The sequence below is a fragment of the Mobula hypostoma genome, chromosome 4 (genome assembly GCF_963921235.1).
Source record: "Mobula hypostoma chromosome 4, sMobHyp1.1, whole genome shotgun sequence".
In the NCBI taxonomy this organism is placed as follows: Eukaryota; Metazoa; Chordata; class Chondrichthyes; order Myliobatiformes; family Myliobatidae; genus Mobula; species Mobula hypostoma.
Genome location: NC_086100.1, coordinates 49,556,039 through 49,577,630, shown reverse-complemented (window position 1 = coordinate 49,577,630; position 21,592 = coordinate 49,556,039). Strand labels below are relative to the sequence as shown.

Below are 21,592 nucleotides of genomic sequence, written 5' to 3'. Positions count from 1 at the left end.
AGTTGAAAGAAGCTTCTTTGCTCTGATGAAACCAAAATTACGCTTTTTGGCCAAACACCACACATAATCAAAAACACATCATCCATAGAGTGAAGTGTGGTGGCAGCAAGCACTGGAAGGTTTGTGAAGGTAGAGGATAAAATGAATGCAGCAAAACGCAGGGTAATCCTGGAGGAAAACCAGTTGCAGTCTGCAAGAGAACTGCAACTTGGGAGAAGATCTGTTTTCCAGCAAGACAATAACCCCAAGCATAAAGTCAAAGCTAAACAGGAATGGCATAACAAAGCTAATGTCCTGGAGCTGACAAGTCAGAGTTTAGACCTCGTTTTAATTGAGAATTTGTGGCTGGACTTGAAAAAGGCTGTTTTCTCATGATCCTCATGCAATCTGATGAAGCTTGAGCATCTTTTGTAAAGAAGAATGGGGAAAACTTGCAGTGTCCAGATGTGCAAACCTGACAGAGACCTATCCACACAGACTGAAGGCTGTAATTGCTGTCAAGGTGCATCTATTAAACACTGACTTGAAAGGGATGAATAGTTATGCATTCAATTATTTTGTGTTTAATTGTAATAAATTTAGACCAATTCATAGACATTTGTTTTCACTTTGACACGAAAGAGCCTTTTTCTGTTGATCAGTGTCAAAAAGGCCAAATTAAATGCACTGTCATTCAATATTATAAAACAATAAAACATGGAAACTTCCAAAGGAGGTGTGAATGCTTTTTATAGGCACTGTATATACATAATTCTACATAGCTGCAACTAGGCCATAATATTAACCTGGATTACAAAATTCCATATTTATGATTTAAATAACGCAGAGCCTGGGTGTCTGTACCTCCCTCTGCAATTGGATCCTCTACTTCCTAACCGGAAGACCAGTCTGTGTGGATTGGTGATAACATATCCTCCTCGCTGACGATCAACACTGGCGTACCTCAGGGGTGTGTGCTTAGCCCACTACTCTACTCTCTGTATACACATGACTGTGTGGCTAGGCATAGCTCAAATACCATCTACAAATTTGCTGACGATACAACAATTGTTGGTAGAATATCAGGTGGTGACGAGAGGGCGTACAGGAGTGAGATAGGCCAACTAGTGGAATGGTGCCACAGCAACAACCTGGCACTCAATGTCAGTAAGACGAAAGAACTGTTTGTGGACTTCAGGAAGGGTAAGACGAAGGAACACATACCAATCTTCATAGAGGGATCAGAAGTGGAGAGCGTGAGCAACTTCAAGTTTCTCAGTGTCAGATCTCTGAGGGTCTAACCTAGTCCCAATATATCAATATAGTTATAAAGAAGCCAAGACAGTGACTATAATTTATTAGAAGTTTGAAGAGATTTGGCATGTCAACAAATACACTCAAAAACTTCTATAGTTATACCGTGGAGAGCATTCTGACAGGCTGCATTACTGTCAGGTATAGGGGGGCTACTGCAGAGGACTGAAAGCTGCAGAAGGTTGTAAATCTAGTCAGTTCCATCTGGGGCACTAGCCTACAAACTTCCCAGGACATCTTTAGGGAGCGGTGTCTCAGAAAGGCAGCGTCCATTATTAAGGACCTCCAGCACCCAGGGCATGCCCTTTTCTCACTGTTACCATCAGGTAGGAGATACAGAAGTCTGAAGGCACACACTCAGCGATTCAGGAACAGCTTCTTCCCCCCCACCATCCGATTCCTAAATGGACATTGAAGCTCTGGACACTACCTCACTTTTTAAAAAAAATATACAGCATTTCTATTTTTGCACATTTTTAAAATCTATTCAATATACGTCATTGATTTACTTGTTTATTTATTATATTTTATTCTCTCTCTCTGCTAGGTTATGTATTGCATTGAACTGCTGCTGCTAAGTTAACAAATCTCATGTCACATCCCAGTGATAATAAACCTAATTCTGATATACCCAGGAATATTCCTGTTTATACAAAACCAAGGATTACTCATCTGACAATTAAAGCTTCATTTTTACATAATCAAAAGTTCAACAACATAATTTAGTCCAGAATTTTGAAGATTCACAATTATACTAAATTTCAAGCTCCTTGCTGCTGCTGCCAAAAATTTGCATTCAAGTGAGAATACTTAAATGCATTGCTCAAAACCAGGCAGCTGAATGTTGCAGAACACAAACAAAAATGACTATCGACCATTTTGATTTACATTGATACTTTCAATTCAGAACTAGAACCCATACTGCTCTGTTGATTCACACTCAACATGACTATTTTTTGTTAAAAACACACACACAATTCTAAATGCAGATATGACTCTCTGAATGTTTAGATTAATACTTTAAACAGTAATACATGCAGATGAGCTCAATTCTTATTTGCATTTACACAATTTTGGTAAAATTTTATTTTCATGTTGAAGAATCATTTTAAATTATGACAGATGTTCAGGAAATATACAAAATTAAGTAATCTGTTCAATCCACATGTGCCCAAGTTGTTTTCCATCACAATGGATAATTAATCTAGCAGCTAGTTAACAGTTTCCACAGAACAAAGTGGACAATACTTGTTAAGCAAAAGGAAAGATAAATGAACTTCACGTGTGAGACAAACGGAAATCACTTTGGATGCTTGTTGGCAGTATGTACTTCTACCATTAGGATGACAGCCACTAATGCCATCCATCGCTACCAATGCAGAAGGTAGTTAATTGTGCATGCAATAGGACAGCTGGACTATATTGAAAGGATAACTTTACACAGAATCTGTTGTGCATTTAAAAGTTTGCACTTACATCAGCTTCATCATTAAAGTTCATACTTCTATTATTAGAAGTATTTTTATGTGTGGCCAATTTGAAATATTGACTGAAATTCACAATACATTATCAAAATACTGCAAATTTGTCAGGAAATTCAAAAGATCACTTGACAGTTTCCAAAGTGGAATCATGCTACCCACCCAAATGTTCACACAAGTTTCTGGATACTTGGAAGACCAAGTTGCAGGAATGACACTAGGCAAAGTTAGCTTAACTTTATCTAAAAAGACTATCATTTGCTGCTGAAGTCTCTATGAACATACTAGAAAATTTACCTCCAAAGCTAGCTCTCAGTTACTGAGCCCAATGCAAATGTCAATGTTAGTCAAGCCATACTCAAGGTCAACTAGTGTCAAGACTTCAAATTACTCAATTTTTTTTAAAGAGCCAAAATTAGTCCACTTTCAAAGTACATTTGAAATGCAAACAGTAATAACCTCTCAAAAAGTTCAGTACTTTCATTAGAGTGGTCTTCAGTGTTTACATTGTCAACCTAGAACTCTTAACAAAATTATGCAACAGTTTATACAGAAGATATAATTTAATAGCATTTATAATTTAAATGTTATGTATTTAATATTGCACATAATTTAGTCCATAGTACAAAAGGATGCTGATTAGGAGTTGCAGCGTGCATGATCAACAGCGAGGAGGAGCTGTTCACAACTTGATTTTTATGATAAAATTACACCAAAGGCACCTAGTTATAAAATTGAAGGTACAGTTGCAATCACCCTCAAGCTGCACCAATGTCTTTCATAGATGAGGCAAATGATGGTCAACAGAGAAGACAGATGGCCACATGAGAGATAGTCCACTCCTACTATTCAGGTAGGGCCTCAAATGTTTTTGTAACATCCCAAGTGTTATTTGACCGCTTTGAGCAAGTTTCCCAGTTATCAGAGTTGTCTTCAAAGATGCTTTGAACACATTCTTAAATCTGTTCCTCTGTCTGCCTGGTAATCTCTTCCTATGACAGAGCTTGGAGTAGTGACTATTTCAGGAATCTGATGTCAGATATGTGAACCACCCAACATGTAACTAAGTTCTTATACTGGCAAGCAAGCCTTTGTGGAAAAAAGGAAGAGGCGAGGAACTAGGGTATTGACATTGGTGGTCATTCCTGTAAGGATCTTGTGCTGTATCTAAAACAGGTCACATAGGCATACAATGATCAAAGATTCACTGGTGCCCTGCAGGCCAAGAGCTCCATACCAGATCTGAGGTCTTATCTTCAGGTACCAATTTTCCTCATCTATCAAAGACTATGGTAGCAGTGGTGAATTTCATCAATGATGCCTTCACCAAGAAGTGACCCCAGAGCAGTTCTTCAGCCATTGGGAGCAGGAAAATCTCCCTGTAGTTACCACAGGCTTGTCTCCTTCCCAGAGATGGTCACAATTATAGCCACTCAGAATCAGAAAATCACATTGAAGATTCCATCTATTTTTAGAGCTACGGTGGATAAAAACTTCATGCAACAACTTCAAGTACAGCCAGCAGCCACTATGCATACCTTATCCACATCCCCTACAAATTCAATAGCTTACAGAAAAGTCCATCAACTTTATACCCACACCATAAATACATGCAAGCCTAGCATTAATCAATGGGTCTAAAATAGAACCATCCGTAACGAAGACGAATGACTAACAAGGTTTTGTCACTACCCTGCTTTCCTTAATGGTTCTTATCCCAAAATTATCTCACCTCCAGCAGAAGTTCTACAAGAATTGATCTAGCTTTCAAAGCCAACAGAAAGTTGTGTAACTTTCATCAACTACACGCTAGAACCGAAGTTATGCAGACTACGACTCCAGTTTTTTTTTCCCCACTCCCACATCTGTGACCTTCAATAATAATGGCTCCTAGCAAGATCTTGGAAAATGAGGACCATTTCCTAAACTTTATTACTAATGCTGCTTGAATGCTCTGTTACCTGTTTAACTATCAAAGTTTAAAAGTGTAAAGTTCTGTTGATGAACCATGGCTAAGATTAGACATCACTGCCAGGGATCCAAACTTTTTTTTATGTCATGGACCTCTGTCATTAGCTGTGGACCCCAGGTTGGAAACCCTTGCATTAATGTAAATAAACGTTAAAATTAGCAAGATACATTGGATGGTTATGGACTTCAGGTTTTAAAAGTTAGTAGAATACTTACATTTCAAAACACTAAAAAGTCAATGCAACAAAATCCATCTTGCTACTCCAGTTTTGTTGATTTTTAACACATGATCTACGTAAATTGGCATAGCTGAAGGATTATGCAATTTAAGTTATTGCATTGACTTACATCAAATTTCATTTTTCAAACTTGCATGATGTCAATTACAAATGAAGAAACAAGTGAACTTATGTTCAGGTGTAATAGTAACTATCACATCTGTCTTCTTCTATTCAACACCAACAACAATCATTGTGATAACAGTATAAACATGGCACGTACTATTGAGTATTTGGTATTTCAGTAATATTTGAATAATCTTGTAAATATATTGTTTAAGCATACCTTTTTATTTATATAATTATATAAACAAAGAATGCATATTCAAATATATGATAATTCATTACGGTTATGTGTTACAAGAAGCACTAAGGAAAGCAGGGTGATGACAAAACCTTATTAGTCATTAGTCTTCACTAAGGACAGTGCTGTTTCAGACCCATTGATTAATATCAGGCTTGCATATATTCATATGTCTCACCCTACCACATGATACTCGTGCAGCTCACTTAAAATTAAACGCGAAGTTAGAGCCATTGTCCTGGACTCCCGTCTCTTCCTTTGAATTAGTTTAATGTTTTGAAGTTACAAAACATAACAAAGGCAATGAGGTGTGTTTTTTTTTAAAAAAAAACAAACCCAAGATGGCTATCAACCTGTTGAAGAGCAGCAAGATGTTAGAACTAAAAAAAAACCAGCACAGCTAGGAACGGCGAGCTAAAAAACACAGCCCAGCAAGTACAAGTTTTTTTTTTAAAAAAAGGCAGTGTACCACGCTCTTCGGTGGGGAAGGCATGATTGAGTGTTTTTTTTTTAAAAAGTCAGAAAACAGAAGAATTCACAGGTTAAAGAGTACCAGGCGATAATAATAATTAAAAGCAGAAAGATTGGTATGTTTGATTCCACAAGCGACAACTGGCTCACGCATGCTGAGCAAATGAAAAAGCCACTGAGAAACAAGTATTAATTTTGATGAGCACATTGGGTTTAAAGGCATACAGTTTGCTTTGAAGATTAACTGCTCCAACAAAACCAGCAGAAATTAGCTTTGCTGATATTATCAAGGTAACGCAGGGACATTTAGAACAAAACCATTGCAGAATGCTTTAGGTTTCATAAGCAGAATCAAAAGGAAGGGGAGTTCATTTCTTCGTACGCTGAAGTGAAACAGTTTTCTGAGCATTGTCAGTTCAATAGCCTCAATAATTCACTAAGAGATCGTTCAGTTTGTAGAATCTTTCAAAAGAACCATTCAAAAAAAATGGTTCCTAACTTACATTTAAAAGATCAGTTGAAATTGCTGTTTCAATGGAAACAGCAGACAGACTCAATTGAGTTGCAGTCAGGAATGAAAGCGAGTATGAGTAAAAATCGTGTCCGAGCAGAAACCAGCCTGGACAAACAAATTGTGTTACCGTTGTGGCAGGGGCTCACATATACAAAGCAAATACAGATTTAAAGGCAAAACTTGCAGAAAATGCAACGAAGTACATCATATACAAAGAGCATGTTGGGCAGATAAAAATAAATTGACTGCACAGGGAAGAGAAAAAGGCAAGTCAAGTTACAGTTTCAAGCTCTAATCTGCATGTTATTTATGAAAAACTTGACAATGATGAGAGTGACATAGGACTGTGTAGCCTTGAAAATTACAGTGTAAAAATTAACACTAGCAAGCAATATGGCTTACACCATATGTGAACAAATTAATTAAAATGGAATTGGACACAGGCTCAGCTGTTTCAGTCAATCCAGAAAATGAACTTGAACAGCACATCAAACATACTGAACTAAAGTCTGGAGAGAAGATAACTCCTGTGGGAATGACATTTGGAAAGGTGAAATACAACAACCGACAAGCCACACTGGGCTTGTGTGTGGTAAAAACAGGAGGACCACCACTGTAGGGACGTGAATGGCTGAGACAACTGCAACTTGATTGGAGTTCCATCATCATTTACATGCCATACCCCCTGCGACAGTGTCAACTGAAACTGAAGTATAGTACTGGATAATGCCATAACTGTCTCCATGTGATACACCATGAAGTGTAACCCAGAGGACAAACAGGTGTTGGTGCCAGCCTCAGTGCCTCTGTGTGGAAACTGTATTGGACCAAGGAAGGACCATGCTGCTCAAGAGAAATCATGAAAGTAACAAAAGCAGTGGTTCCACTACAACCTTATTCTTGTAGACAACCTACCTGACATACGTGAATCAGTGTGGCAGTGGTGGGATAATAAGCCGAAAAGGGGTGAAGATGTCGAAAAGAGCTGTGCTGTGCTCATGGAAGAGTTAAGCCAAATACTCCAGGGATGGAGTCTCATGAGGATGGACAATGGAACATGATGGAGTCAGAGGAAGAGCACTTGGCCCAAGGTGTAGAGGCTGGGTTTCACTGTTGGTGAATAGTTATATTGGAAAGTTAAAGACAAAAGGCATCATGGAGAAAGCATGTAAATTTTTGTACACGTGTTAAGTTTTCATTTGCCTATTTGTAAATACTTTTTTTTAAAAAACACAATTTTTGGGCAGCTTTATAAAACCCCTCGCACTAATGTGCTGTTGCAGCTTACTATCTTTTTCTTCCAACTGGTGACCCTCATTGGGCACACACCCACACCTGATAGCAAGATGTGACAATCAGGCAGTTGCTTGCGAAATGTGGCTTGGATTTAAACTGGAAGAGTTCAAGGAGCTTCGGAAATGTTTGTTTACTTGTTCATTTATTTACTGAGATGCAGCACAGAATGGACCCTTCTGTTCCTTTGAGCCATGCAGCCCAGCATTTCCCTCCGATTTAAGCTTAGCTAAATCACAGGACAATTTACAACGATCAATTAACCTACAAACTGGTACATCTTTGAACTGTGTGCATTAAGGTTATTGCATGAACTTCAAGTGGGAAACAAAAAGCTGTTTGCAAAAGTAGATGCAAAGACCAATGCCCAGCTAGATGGATGGAAGGGCAAAAAGAAAGGAGTCAATGGAAATATGAAAACAGAGGATTTGTCAAATGATGTGGATGTGGAAAGCAAGAGGAGAGATCAGATTGTAAAGGGAACAATAGAAGGATTAATAAGAGAACAAAATGCACCTTCCCAAGATCAAGATGCACAAACTAGAAAGAAAAAGCTGAGAAAAAGACCGACGAGAAGTTGAAAAGGAGGGAAGAGATAGAGAGAAAGAACATGAATGAGAAAGAGGAAGTCATGAAAGAGGAGGAAGAGAGAGAGCGAGAGAGAGAAAGAAAGAAAGAAAAAGGGGCCAGGGCCAGAACAGAAGCAAGGTTTGAAGTCGATCCAGAGAGAAAAGCGAGGGACAAGAAAGGTGGCCACCGCTGTCAGGACCACTTCCTGCTGTCTCAGAATCAACTCCTCCAACCACCACAGAGGAGGACCTAGAACCCGAGGCTCTCTTCACAGCCATAAGTCTCACCAGCCACGCAGAGTGATCCCTCATGTCAGGAAAGATGCTATACCACAAGAGTAAGGAAGTCTCCACAGCGATTAAATCTTTAGGCCTGAGTGGGATAATTTAAAAATTTACTATGCTGTGGATGTCGGCATATAGTAATTGTATTATAAAATATACTGTGTATATGGTTGAGATGTAATCTCAATTGAGTTGGGGTTTATAGCTAAGCAGGGAGGGGTGTTGGGCATTTACTATTTCAGTAATATTTGAGTAATATTGTACACATTAAGCATTCCTTGTTGCTTATATAATTCATTGTGCCTATATGTAAAAATACACAAATTGTATATGTCAGTACACTACCATGTGATACGTGCACGCCTCACTTAAAGTAAACACAAAATTGGATGCATAATTCAGCCTCCTGCCCCCCTTTGATCTATTTCAATGTTTTAAAATTACGAAACAGAACATATACCACTAATGATATCCTGGAAAAAAAGATTAGAAAACTGTAAAATGTAAAGTGGTGCGGAGATTCTCACCTCCCACAAATCTGCAGATGCTGGATATCCAAGCAACACACACACAATGCTGGAGGAACTCAGCAGGCCAGGCAGTGTCTATGGAAAAGAGTACAGTCAATGTTCCAAGCCGAAACCCTTCAGCAGGACTGGGGGAGAAGAGATGAGGAGCCAGAGTTAAAAGGTGGGAGGAGGGGAGGGAGAAACAAGGTGATCGGTGAAACCAGGAAGGGAAAGGGTGAAGTAAAAGCTGGGAAGTTGATTGGTGAAAAGAGATACAGGGCTGCAGAAGGGGTAGTCTGATAGGAGAGGACAGGAGGCCATGGAAGAAAAGGGGAAGGAGCACCAGAGGGAAGCAATGGGTAAGCAAGGAGATAATGTGAGAGAGGAAAAAGGATAAGCAAGGAGATAATGTGAGAGAGGGAAAAGGGGATGGGGAATGGTGGGGGGGGGGGGGCTGTGGTTGGTGCCATTACCAGAAATTCGAGAAATCAATGTTCATCCCATCAGGTTGGAGGCTACCCAGAAGAAATACGTGTTGTTCCTCCAACCCGAGTGTGGCCTCATTGCGACAACAGATGCGGCCATGGACTGGCATGTCAGAATGGGAAGCGGAATTAAGATGGGTGGTCACTGTGAGATCCCGCATTTTCTGGCAGACAGAGCGTAGGTTCAAAAAAAAAAGGCTTCCCCTCCTCCTCCTCCATCAACATTGCCCTCAACCGCTTCTCTTCCATTTCACGCATGTCTGCTCTCCCCACACCCTACCAGGGCTAGGGTTCCTCTTGTCCTCACCTACCACCCCACCAGCCTCCGCGTCCAGCACATAATTCTCCGCAACTTCCGCCATTTTCAACAGGATCCAACCACTAAGCACATCTTTCTCTCCCTCCTTCACTTACTGCTTTCTGTAAGGATCACTCCCTACACAACTCCTTTGTCCATTCATCCCTCTGCACTGATCTCCCTCCTGGCACTTATCCTTGCAAGCAGACAAGTGCTACACTTGCCCCTACACCTCCTCCCTCACTACCACTCAGGGCCCCATACAGTCCTTCCAGGTGGGGGGGGGGGTGTTCAAGTTCAACAGTGCGTAACAGGGAATGAGGAAAGGTGCAGCTGACTCATATCGTTTCTTATCGCCAAATCATATCATTTCCTCACAGCCCGGTAGCACATGCTTTGCAGCCCGGTGGTTAGGGACCACTGGCTTAAGTTCTCTCTTCTTGATATTGAGCTTTAGACAATGCTTCCTGTAGATCACATAAGCACATTTCTACCACACCAAAGCCTGACAATTACATAGAAGGTCGAAGTAGGCAATGTCCATCAGACCTTCTACCACTTTGATAAATTTAATAAAATTAAGTCATGTGTCTTGAAGCCATGCTAGTTCTCCATAAAATATACTTCTCATTCCTAGTTATATATTCCATTTTTTTAAACTCTTTCCTGTTGTGATTCAGACTTGAAATTCATTAATTTTTCTTCATCTAGTCCAAATGAAAATCCTCAGGAACAAGAAAGCTAATGAAGATACAAGCAAATGGCCTACACTACATTTTCTCCAATCTTTCAGATTGGATCAAATTTTTAGTTTCATTTAGTTATATGCTGGCCTGTTTTAATACTCACCATTTTAAATGCAAATAGGTCAGTTGTGAAGATAAATGCTAAATACTTAAATCAACATCTGCATTCTATCAGGAGTCCTGTTTCATTTTACAGGTTAAAAATGCAGCAGATAGCTCAGTCTTGTCATATGTCTGAAAGACATGAAATAATCACATGGCATGGGATTTTCTTTTTAATGGTAGTCTCTCAGCTTTACCATAATGAGGCAAACTATAACGTCCTATGCAATTCACTATTAAGTGCCAGTGCAGCTTCTCCCATCAGTTTTGTCTTGCAGTGCATGTCACTAATCTGTACGAAGACCATTAAGTCACAATATTTAAGTTTCATTTCCACCTTTTCAGTAAATAGTGTGGCATTGCTCCTATGTATCATGACAATATGACGCCACTACTGTTAAAGTTATGATGCAACTACTTTTTTCAGCAGCAATAATTATAACAAATAACGAAGGCATAATGGAAGGTTTTGACTTCGTTTGGATAACACATGAAAACAATACCCTCAGACTTGCCAATATCAGGCCAAGAAAGCCCACATTCACATGGTTTATAAAATATTCTGGAATGCAGAATGATTCACAGTGCCCACTGCTAATCTACACCTATTAGACCCTCGAATATTACGAAGTAAACATTCTTGGATCATTATGCATTGTGTTCAGATGAAGTTGTTTACACGAGGAGCGACAGATCACATTAATCCAATGAGGAGAATCCTACATTTCCCCATCGCTTCCTCATTTACCACCTATTTACTTAACCTGGGAGAAAAACCATTAAAAAAAAATCAAGTTATTCATGTAAACTTCTAAAATTAAGGTATATTCCCTGATCGTAGTCATCCAGTTCTGTTCCAAATGGTTCATAAAACACCTTTGTAAATTGTTGATACTTTGAAAGCACAAGTGCAGGTTACTTAAAACTTGACCTTGTACTTCTCAACAGAATACTGAAAAGTTCAATTGTCCAATAATATTTTTAGAAAATGTCATAAATTCCTCCAAAGCTTGTTAAGTGAAAAGGTATCCAATTATGGCCATTTAAAGGCTATACATTCAGGGCCTCAAAACAACATACGAGAGGTGATTGATAAGTTTGTGGCCTAAGGTAGAAAGAGTACATGTATTTTAGAAAACCTAGCACATTTATTTTTTCTACATTTACACACTTAGTCCAGCGGTCGTGGAGCATACGGATCCCTTCTTTGCAGAAGTCGGCGTCTTGGACCTCCAGAAAGTGTCCACAGCGGATGTGATTGATAAGTTCACAGCCTAAGGTAGAAGGAGATGAGTTATACAGCTCCTGTTACATGCACGTGCAGTTCAACTCTTTGAGTGATTATGCAGAAAGTTTGAAGTTAATAACTGATTCTATCTACCTTAGGCCACAAACTTATCAATCACCCTTGCTGTGTACCACTTTCTGGAGGTCCAAGATGCCGACTCCTATAAAGAAGTGATCCATATGCTCCACGACCGCTGGACTAAGTGTGTAAATGTAGGAGGGAACTATGTTGAAAAATAAATGTGCTAAGTTTTCTAATATTGACTCCTTCTACCTTGGGCCACAAACTTATCAATCACCCTTCATAACTTCCTACTTTAATCATAATCCTGCAGTTACCTGTACTTTTACCTCTACACTTTACAAAATACTTTCCAGCTAAAAGCAGCACATAACAGAACTAGATAGAAAGACAGGAAACAATTCCTAAAATATACAAGCCAGCAGAAACAAACCACTGGATCTTTATGAATTCAATATCATAAAAAACTCAATATCATATCAGGAACAGTCAGCATGGCTTTGTGAAGGGCAGATCATGTCTAACAAGCCAGATAGAGTTCTTTGAGGAGGTGACCAGGCATATAGATGAGGGTAGTGCAGTGGATGTGATCTATATGGATTGTAGTAAGGCATTTGACAAGGTTCCACACGGTAGGCTTATTCAGAAAGTTAGAAGGCATGGGATCCAGGGAAGTTTGGCCAGGTGGATTCAGAATTGGCTTGCCTGCAGAAGGCAGAGGGTGGTGGTGGAGGGAGTACATTCAGATTGGAGGATTGTGACTAGTGGTGTCCCACAAGGATCTGTTCTGGGACCTCTACTTTTCGTGATTTTTATTAACGACCTGGATGTGGGGGTAGAAGGGTGGGTTGGCAAGTTTGCAGATGACACAAAGGTTGGTGGTGTAGATAGTGTAGAGGATTGTCAAAGATTGCAGAGAGACATTGATAGGATGCAGGAGTGGGCTGAGAAGTGGCAGATGGAGTTCAACCCGGAGAAGGGTGAGGTGGTACACTTTGGAAGGACAAACTCCAAGGCAGAGTACAAAGTAAATACTTGGTAGTGTGGAGGAGCAGAGGAATCTCGGGGTACATGTCCACAGATCCCTGAAAATTGCCTCACAGGTGGATAGGGTAGTTAAGAAAGCTTATGGGGTGTTAGCTTTCATAAGTCGAGGGATAGAGTTTAAGAGTCGCGATATAATGATGCAGCTCTATAAAACTCTGGTTAGGCCACACTTGGAGTACTGTGTCCAGTTCTGGTCACCTCACTATAGGAAGGATGTGGAAACATTTGAAAGGGTACAGAGGAGATTTACCAGGATGCTGCCTGGTTTAGAAAGTATGCATTATGATCAGAGGTTAAGGGAGCTAGGGCTTTACTCTTTGGAGAGAAGGAGGATGAGAGGAGACATGATAGAGGAGAACAAGATAATAAGAGGAATAGATAGAGTGGATAGCCAGCGCCTCTTCCTCAGGGCACCACTGCTCAATACAAGAGGACATGGCTTTAAGGTAAGGGGTGGGAAGTTCAAGGGGGATATTAGAGGAAGGTTTTTTTACTCAGAGTGGTTGGTGCATGGAATGCACTTCCTGAGTCAGTGGTGGAGGCAGATACACTAGTGAAGTTTAAGAGACTACTAGACAGGTATATGGAGGAATCTAAGGTGGGGGCTTATATGGGAGGCAGGGTTTGAGGGTTGGCACAACATTGTGGGCCGAAGGGCCTGTACTGTGCTGTACTATTCTATGTTCTATGTAATATCTTAGGCCTAATTTCTGAAGAGAGACAGATTAGTAATATATCATACAATATTACTTCACAAGGGAGTTGCAAGGACTCCAGGATTCCATCTTCCTTACTTTCTAAAGTTTTAACTTTTGGAAAAAAATAAAAATCACCTATCATTACAACATTTCACTCCCACTGCCTATAATGCCATTCAGTCAAACCAAGGATGATATTTTACTTCAGTACCATTACCACAATATCTTTAATGAAGAGTCAACAGTCATTAAAGGATTTGCTCACCTGAACTAACAGCCAGCCAGCTACTTTGAGACCATAAACCCCGATTATACAAGAGCATAATAATGAAGGAAAACATGAGCAGGAGAATGCTATCCAGCCCTGTGAACCTGGTCCAACATTCATTGAGTCATGAACGTACCAGTGACCGAGGCTCTGCAGCTACTGAGGGAAGAGAATGCCAACTATGTTGGGAGTGCTGCAGGCAAAACACACCCGGATATAATCAGCCAACTGACAAAATAGATCCTGAGATTCTCTCCAGCACAGAAGCCAGTTTTCAGAAAAATATATTCATTCCACATGATAACAAGGAACAGCTGATAAGCACAGGAAGCAACAGCAGATAAAATCTCGGCAGTAAGACTGGGTTCCGGATTAGTTTGCACCCCAGATTAAGGTGATAAAGTACAATAACAATACTGGCTTCTACCTGACAGTGTGGAAAATCACCTAGTTTGTTTTCTTCCCAAGGAGAATAAATCCATTCTGACAAATTGCCATCCACACTGCTTTTAATCAGCAGTAAAGTGATGGAAGGTGACATTGACAAGTGCCACAAGAAGCACTTACTAATCAATACTCAGGTTGGGTATCGCTCTGCTTCAGGTCAAGGATGTGGTGAGACTGACTGCCCTGGACATCACCATATGGATGCTGTCTGCTGCCCTTGATATTATCCTGATGCCCTTAAGACTGATGGTGGGAATCTCAGGAGAAATCTGAAATCGATCATCAGTTCAATACCTCTGGGTGAACAATACTGGTCTTCAACATTTACATAGCAACTGCAGCATCACTGAGGACAACTAAGTGTAGCATCCTGGTAAAATTGAAGGTAAGAGGAATATACCACAACAGCTTTTGTCATATTTTGCAGAGAACACATGCCCTTTGGCCAACATCTGTGCCAAACATGACGCCAAAACAAACTAATCCCTACTGCCTGCACTTGATCCATATCCTTCCATTCCAGGCACATTCATGTGCCAATCCAAAAGCATCCTAAATACTATTAGCATATCTACTCCATCACCACTACTAGCAGTACATCCCAGGGAACACCACCAAAAAAAAACTTGCTCCAAACATCTTTAAAACTTACAAACACACACAAAATACTGGAGGAACTCAGCAGGCCGGGCAGCATCTAGGAAAAAGAATACAGTCGAGATTTCGCACCGAGACCCTTCATCAGGACTGGATAGGAAGATGAGAAGTCAAAGTAAGAAAGTGGAGGGAGATGAAGACGACCAGATGGTGATAGGTGAAACCAAAAGGGGGAGGGGTGAAGTAAAGAGCTGGGAAGTTGATTTGTGAAAGGGAAGGGGGAAATCTGATAGGAGACGACGGAAGGCCATGGAAGAAAGAAAAGGTGAGGAGCACCAGAGGGAGGTGATGGACAGGTAAGGAGATAAGGTGAGTGAGGGAAAAGCAGAGGGAGAGGGCGGCGGGGGTGGAGGGCATTTCCTGAAGTTCGAGAAATCAATGTTCATGCCATCAGGTTGGAGGCTACCCAGACTTAATATAAGATGTTGCTCCTCCAACCTGAATATGGCCTCATTGTGGCTGTAGAGGAGGCCATAGACTGACATGTCTGAATGGCAAAGAGAACTGGAATTAAAATGGGTGGCCACAGAGATACTGCTTTTTCTCACGGATAGCGTGTAGGTGCTCGGCGAAGTGTTCTCCTAACCTGTGCCAGGTCACCCTAAAATATAGGAGGCCACATCGGGAGCAATGGATACAGTAGATAACCTCAGCAGACTCACAGGTGAAGTGTCACCTTACCTTGAGGACTGTTAGGGCCTGAATGGTAGTGAGGGAGCTGGAGTAGCACTTGTTCCGCTTGCCAGAGTAAGTGCCAGGAGGAAGATCAGTAGAGAGGGATGAATGGACAAGGGAGTCGCATAGGGAGCGATCCCTGCAGAAAGCAGAAAGTGGGGGGTGGGGGGTGGGGGAAGAAGGGAAAGATGTGCTTGGAGTGGGATCCCGCTAGAGATGGCAGAAGTTACAGAGAAATATGTGCAGGATGCGGAGGCTAGTGGGGTACTAGTGAGGACAGAGGAACCCTATTCCTGGTGGGGCGGTGGGAGGATGGGAGGGCAGCATTAATGGTGGAGGAAGGGAAGCCCCTTTCTTTGGAGGAGGAGGACATCTCCTTGGTTCTGGAATGAAAAGCCTCATCCTGACAGCAGATGTGGCAGGGATGGAGGAACTAAGAGAATGGAAAGAGGTATAGTCCAGGTCGCTGTGAAAGTCAGTGGGTTTATAGTAGACATTAGAAGACAAGCTGTCTCCAGAAACATCGAGAAAGGGGACAGAGGGGTCGGAAATGAACCAGGTAAACTTGAGGGCAGGGTGGAAGTCAGAGGCAAAGTTGATGAAGTCGATGAGCTCCACGTGGGTGCAGGAAGCAGCACCAACGCAGTCAGTATAGCTTAGGAAGAGTTGGAGAGTGATTCCGGTTCAGGCTTGGAACAGTGTTCCATGTAGCTGACAAACAGGAAGGCATAGCTGTGACCCATGCGAGTGCCCATGGCTACACCTTTTGTTTGAAGGAAATGGGAGGAGCCAAAGAAATTATTAAGAGTGAGGATAAGTTCCTCCAGAGGAGAGTGGTGGTGGAGGGGAACTGGTCTGGTATCCAGAAAGAAATGAAGAGCTTTGAAGGGTCTCAGCCCGAAACATCAACTGTATTCTTTTTCCATAGATGCTGCCTGGCCTGCTGAGTTCCTCCAGCATTTTCTTGTGTGTTCCTCCAGCATTTTCTTGTGTTGCTTGGAGTTCCAGCATCTGCAAATTGTCTCTTGTTTGTGATCTTTAAAATTTTCCCTCTTTTACCTGAAAGTCCTCTTCCACCCGGAAGAAAAAAAATTCTATCTACCCTAACTACGCTAAATTCTATAAACTTCTATCAGTTCTACCCTCAGCCTCTGATACTTCAGAGAAAACAACCAAAATTTGTCCAGTCTCTCCTCTAATTAGCTGTACTCCAGGCTGCAGCCCGTTAAGCCTCTCCTGGACCAACTCCAAAGCCTCCATATCCTTCCTGTAATGAGGAAACCAGAATTGCACAAAGTGCTTCAAGTACAGCCTAACTGAAGTTTTATACAGCTGCAACATGATTTCCTGACTCTCATAGTCAATGCCCTGACCAATTAGGACAAGTATATCATATGCCTCGTTTATCATAGTTGCTCAAGGATGTCATGGGGGGGAATTGATCAGAGCAAATGCAAAGCACATCAAGAGGAAGCGGTTAGATGTGGCAGTCTAGTGGATTGACTGTTACTGGTCCATAAGACATAGCAGCAAAATTAAGCAATTTGGCCATCAAGTCTGCTCCGCCATTCAAACATAGTTAATCCTTTTAATCCCCCCTTCTCAGCCCCATTCCCCACCCCACTCCCCATAACCTTTGATGCCATGGCCAATCAAGAACCTATCAAGCTCTGTCTTAAATACACCCAATGATCCGGCCTCTACCGCTGCCTGTGGTAACGAATTCCACAAATTCACCACCCTCTGGCTAAAGAAATCTCTCTGTATCTTTGTTTTAAATGGACACACCTCTATCCTGAGGCAGTGTCCTCTTGTCCTAGATTTGCCCCACCATGGGAAACATCCTTTCCACATCTCCTCCTTCTAGGCCATCCAACATTCGAATGGTTTCAATGAGGTCCCCCTTTATCCGTCTAAATTTCAGTGAGTACAGGTCCAGAGCTATTAAACATTCCTCATATGATAACTCTTTCATTCCCAGAATCATCCTTATGAAATTCCTTTGAACTCTCTTCAATGCCAGCACATCTCTTCTTGGATACGGAGCCCAAAACTATTCACAATACTCAAGGTGAGGCCTCACCAATGCCTTATAAAGCCTCAGCATCACATCCCTGCTCTGAAATTCTAGACCTCTGGAAATTGCATTCGCCTTCCTCACCACCAACTCAACCTGCAAGTTAACCTTCAGGGTGTTCTGCACAAAGACTCACAAGTCCCTTTGCATCTCAAGAGTTTTGGATTTTCTCTCCATTTAGAAAATAGTCTGCACATTCATTTTTACTACCAAAGTGTACTACCATGCATTTTCCAACATGGTATTTCATTTGCCACTTTCTTGCCCATATTCCTAATCTGTCCAAGTCCTTCTGCAGTCTTCCTGTTTCCACAACACTACCTGCCTCTTCACCAATCTCATATCATCTGTAAACTTAGCAACAAAGTCAATTATTCCATCATCTAAATCATTGACAAACAGCATAAGAAGCTGTGCCAGCACTGGCCACTGCAAAACACCACTAGTCACTGGCAGCTAACCAGAAAAGGATCCATTTATTTCCATTTGCTGCCTCCTACCAATCAGCCAAAACTCTAACCATCCTAGAAAACTTTCCTGTAATACCATGGGCTCTTAACTTGGTAAGCAGCATCATGTGTGGTACCTTGTCAAAGGCCTTCTAAAAATCCACATATATAATATCCACTGCATCCCCTTTATCTATCCTACTTGTAGTCTCTTCGAAGAATTCCAACAGATTCATCAGGAAACATGCTGAATTTGTCCCATCTTGTCCCATGTCAGCAAGTGCTTATAATCTCATCCTTGACAATTGACTCCAACATCTTCCTAACCACCAAGATCAGGCTAACATGTCTGTAATTTCCTTTCTGCTGCCTCTTCCTTCCTTAAAGAGTGGAGTGACATTTGCAATTTATCAGTCCTCCAGAACCATGCCAGAGTCCAATGAGTCTTGAAAGATCATTACTAATGCTTCCACAGTCTCTACTGACATCTCTTTCAGAACCTGAGGGTGCAGTTCATCTGGTCCAGGTAACTTCTGCATCTTTAGGTCTTTCAGCTTTTTGAGCACCTTCTCCCTTGTAATAGTAACTGCACACTTCTCTTCCTTCACACATTACAACATCTGACGTACTGCTAGTGCCTTCCACAGTGAAGACTGGTGCAAAATACTCACTTAGTTCATATGCCATCTCCTTGTCCCCCATTATTATTTTTCTGGCCTCATTTTCCAGCAGTCCTGTATCCAGTCCCATCTTTCATTTTTAATATACTTGAAAAAGCTTTTTTATCCACCTTGATATTGTTTGCTAGCTTGCTTTCATATTTCATCTTTTCCCTCCCAATGATTCTTTTAGTTGCTTTCTGTAGGTTTTTAAAAGCTTCCTAATCCTCCATCTTCCTGCTAATTTTTGCTTTGCTGTATGCCCTCTCTTTTGCTTTTACATTAGCTTTAACTTCCCTTAACAGCTATGGTTGTGTTATTTGCCATTTCAGTATTCCTTTGGTTTTGGAATACATCTATCCTGCACCTTCCTCATTTTTCCCAGAAACTCAAGCCATTGCAGCTCTACTGTCATCCCTGCCATCATCTCCTTCCAATTTACTTTGGCCAACTCCCCTCTCATACTACTGTAATTTCTTTTATTCCACTGAAATACTGCTACATCAGACTTCACTTTCTCCCTGTCAAATTTCAAGTTGAACTCAATCATATTGTGATCACAGGCTTCTCAGGGTTCCTTAACCTTAAGCTCCCTAATCGCCTCCAGCATAACTCTCATTCCAGTACAGCTGACCCAAAAGTAGGCTCAACAAGCTGTACTAAAAAGCCATCTTGTAGGAATTCCGCAAACTCATTCTCTTGAGATCCATCACCAACCTGATTTTCCCAATCTACCTGCACGTTAAAATTTCCCATGACCATCGTAACATTGGCCCTTCGACACGCCTTTTCTATTTCCCATTGTAATCTGTGGTCCACATCCCAGCTACTGTTTGGAGGCCTGTACATAAATGCCATCAGGGTCCTTTTACCCTTGCAGTTTAACTCAGCCCACAAGGATTCAACATCTTCCAATCCTGTACCATATCTTTCTAATGATTTGATGCATTCTTTACCAGCAGATCCACACCACCCCCTCTGCCTACCTTCCTATCTCTCCAAAAAATACATAATCTTGGACGTTCAACTCCCAAATACAACTATCCTTCAGCCATGATTCAGTGAAGCCCACAACATCATACCCATCAATCTGTAAAAGTGCAACAATATCCACCTTATTTCTTATGCTCCGTGCATTGAGATATAACACTGAGTACTGTATTTGTTATCCTTTTTGATTCTGCATCCCCAATACCCTGCTGGCTGCAATTTGTCCCATCATCTGCCTGCCCTTCCTGACAAGTCTGATTGTATGCTATCTTTGCTTTTTTTAAAACCATCAGGCCTATCCTGAGTCCCTTCACTCGATTCCCATCCCCCTGCCAAATTAATTTAAATCCTCCCCAAAAGCTCTAACAAACCTGCCCATGAGAACATTGGTCCCCCTCTGGTTCAGTTGCAACACTTCACTTTTGTACAGGTCATACCTCTCCCACCCCAGAAGAAATCACAATGATCCAAGAATCTGAAGCCCTGCCCCCGCACCAGCTTCTCAGCCAACCATTTGTCTGTCAAATAATCCTGTTTCTACCCTCTCTGGTGCATGGCACAGGTAGCAATCCAGAAGTTACTACCCTGGGGCTCCAGCTTCTGCGCTTTCTGCCTGGCTCTCTGAATTCTCTCTTCAGGACCTCCCTGCTTTTCCTTCCTATATCACTGGTACCAATATGTACCAGACATCTGGCTGCTCTCCCTCCAAAATGCTGTGGATGCAATCCAAGACGTCCCTGACCCTATTAGCCCACATCCAAATGTAGGTAGACATCAAAGAGCCACAGAGCACTACAGCACAGAAACAGGCCCTTCAGCCCATCTAGACCATGCCAAACTATTATCCTGCTAGTGAACCGCTTCATTTGCTGAAGAGTGGCAGATGGAATTGAACCTTGTGAGCACTCTCATTTCCGACCTTCTAGAAGGAAGGTCACAGAAGCAGCAGCTGTGATGATTGAGTCAAGGACACCACGCTGAGTATCACTTTGCTCAAGGTCAAAAATAAAGTGATCAGTGAGTTTAGTTGGATTGGATTTGTCCTAGTTGTATAAACAGGAGATGGATGGAAATTTTCCACACTTTAGGGTCAACACTAATGTTGTAAGTGTATTGCAACAACAGAGTTGTCGCTAATTCTGGAACACTAATCTTCAGAACAACATCCAGGATGTTGTCTGCTCCTTTGCTGAATCTAGTGCAGCTGAATTTGGTCTTTTCAAATTCAAAACTTGTAAAAATTTTTAAAAATCCTGGAAGCATTCAACAGTTCTGGCAGCAACTGTTAAACAAGAAAAAGTTGTGTTTGGTAGATTAGGGGAGGAACATGCAAGTGCTCTGAAATGCACAGTAGGTCATGCCATGCTAATGAAGAAAAAGATTATAAATTAATACCTTTTTGCAGAACTAGCTCTGACAAAGAAAGTGAGTCATCCTAATCTGTTGAATTCAATCGTCCAGAAGATCACAACATATCCAGACAGATGAGGTGCTCTTCTTAAAAGTTTACAATTGACTGTTAAAAATGTAGGAGACCACAGACAGATAAGTCAAAGTGAAAAATTATACACACATACACCTATTTACTTAATCATTATGTATTGCAATGTACCACTGCCACAAAAACAAAGAATTTCATGACATATGCCAGTGATATTAAACTTGATTCTGATTCCATAGAGTGGTCATTCCATCTGGAAGTTTAATTTTCTGAAGA

At 41.3% G+C, this 21,592-nt stretch overlaps 1 protein-coding gene across 3 annotated transcripts in view; it reads right to left on the bottom strand.

Annotated features, from left to right (window-relative positions):
* The window catches only part of LOC134345310 (guanine nucleotide-binding protein subunit beta-4), a 52,245-nt gene that overhangs the window by 18,164 nt on the left and 12,489 nt on the right, over positions 1-21,592 (bottom strand). Inside the window, exon 1 of one of the 3 annotated variants that reach the window (XM_063045767.1) lies at positions 8,987-9,043. The exons of the other annotated variants lie outside the window; for them this stretch is intronic. The gene's annotated coding sequence lies outside the window, so the exon portion shown is untranslated. Of the gene's footprint in view, positions 1-8,986; positions 9,044-21,592 lie in introns of those variants that run through there. 3 annotated transcript variants of the gene reach the window in all.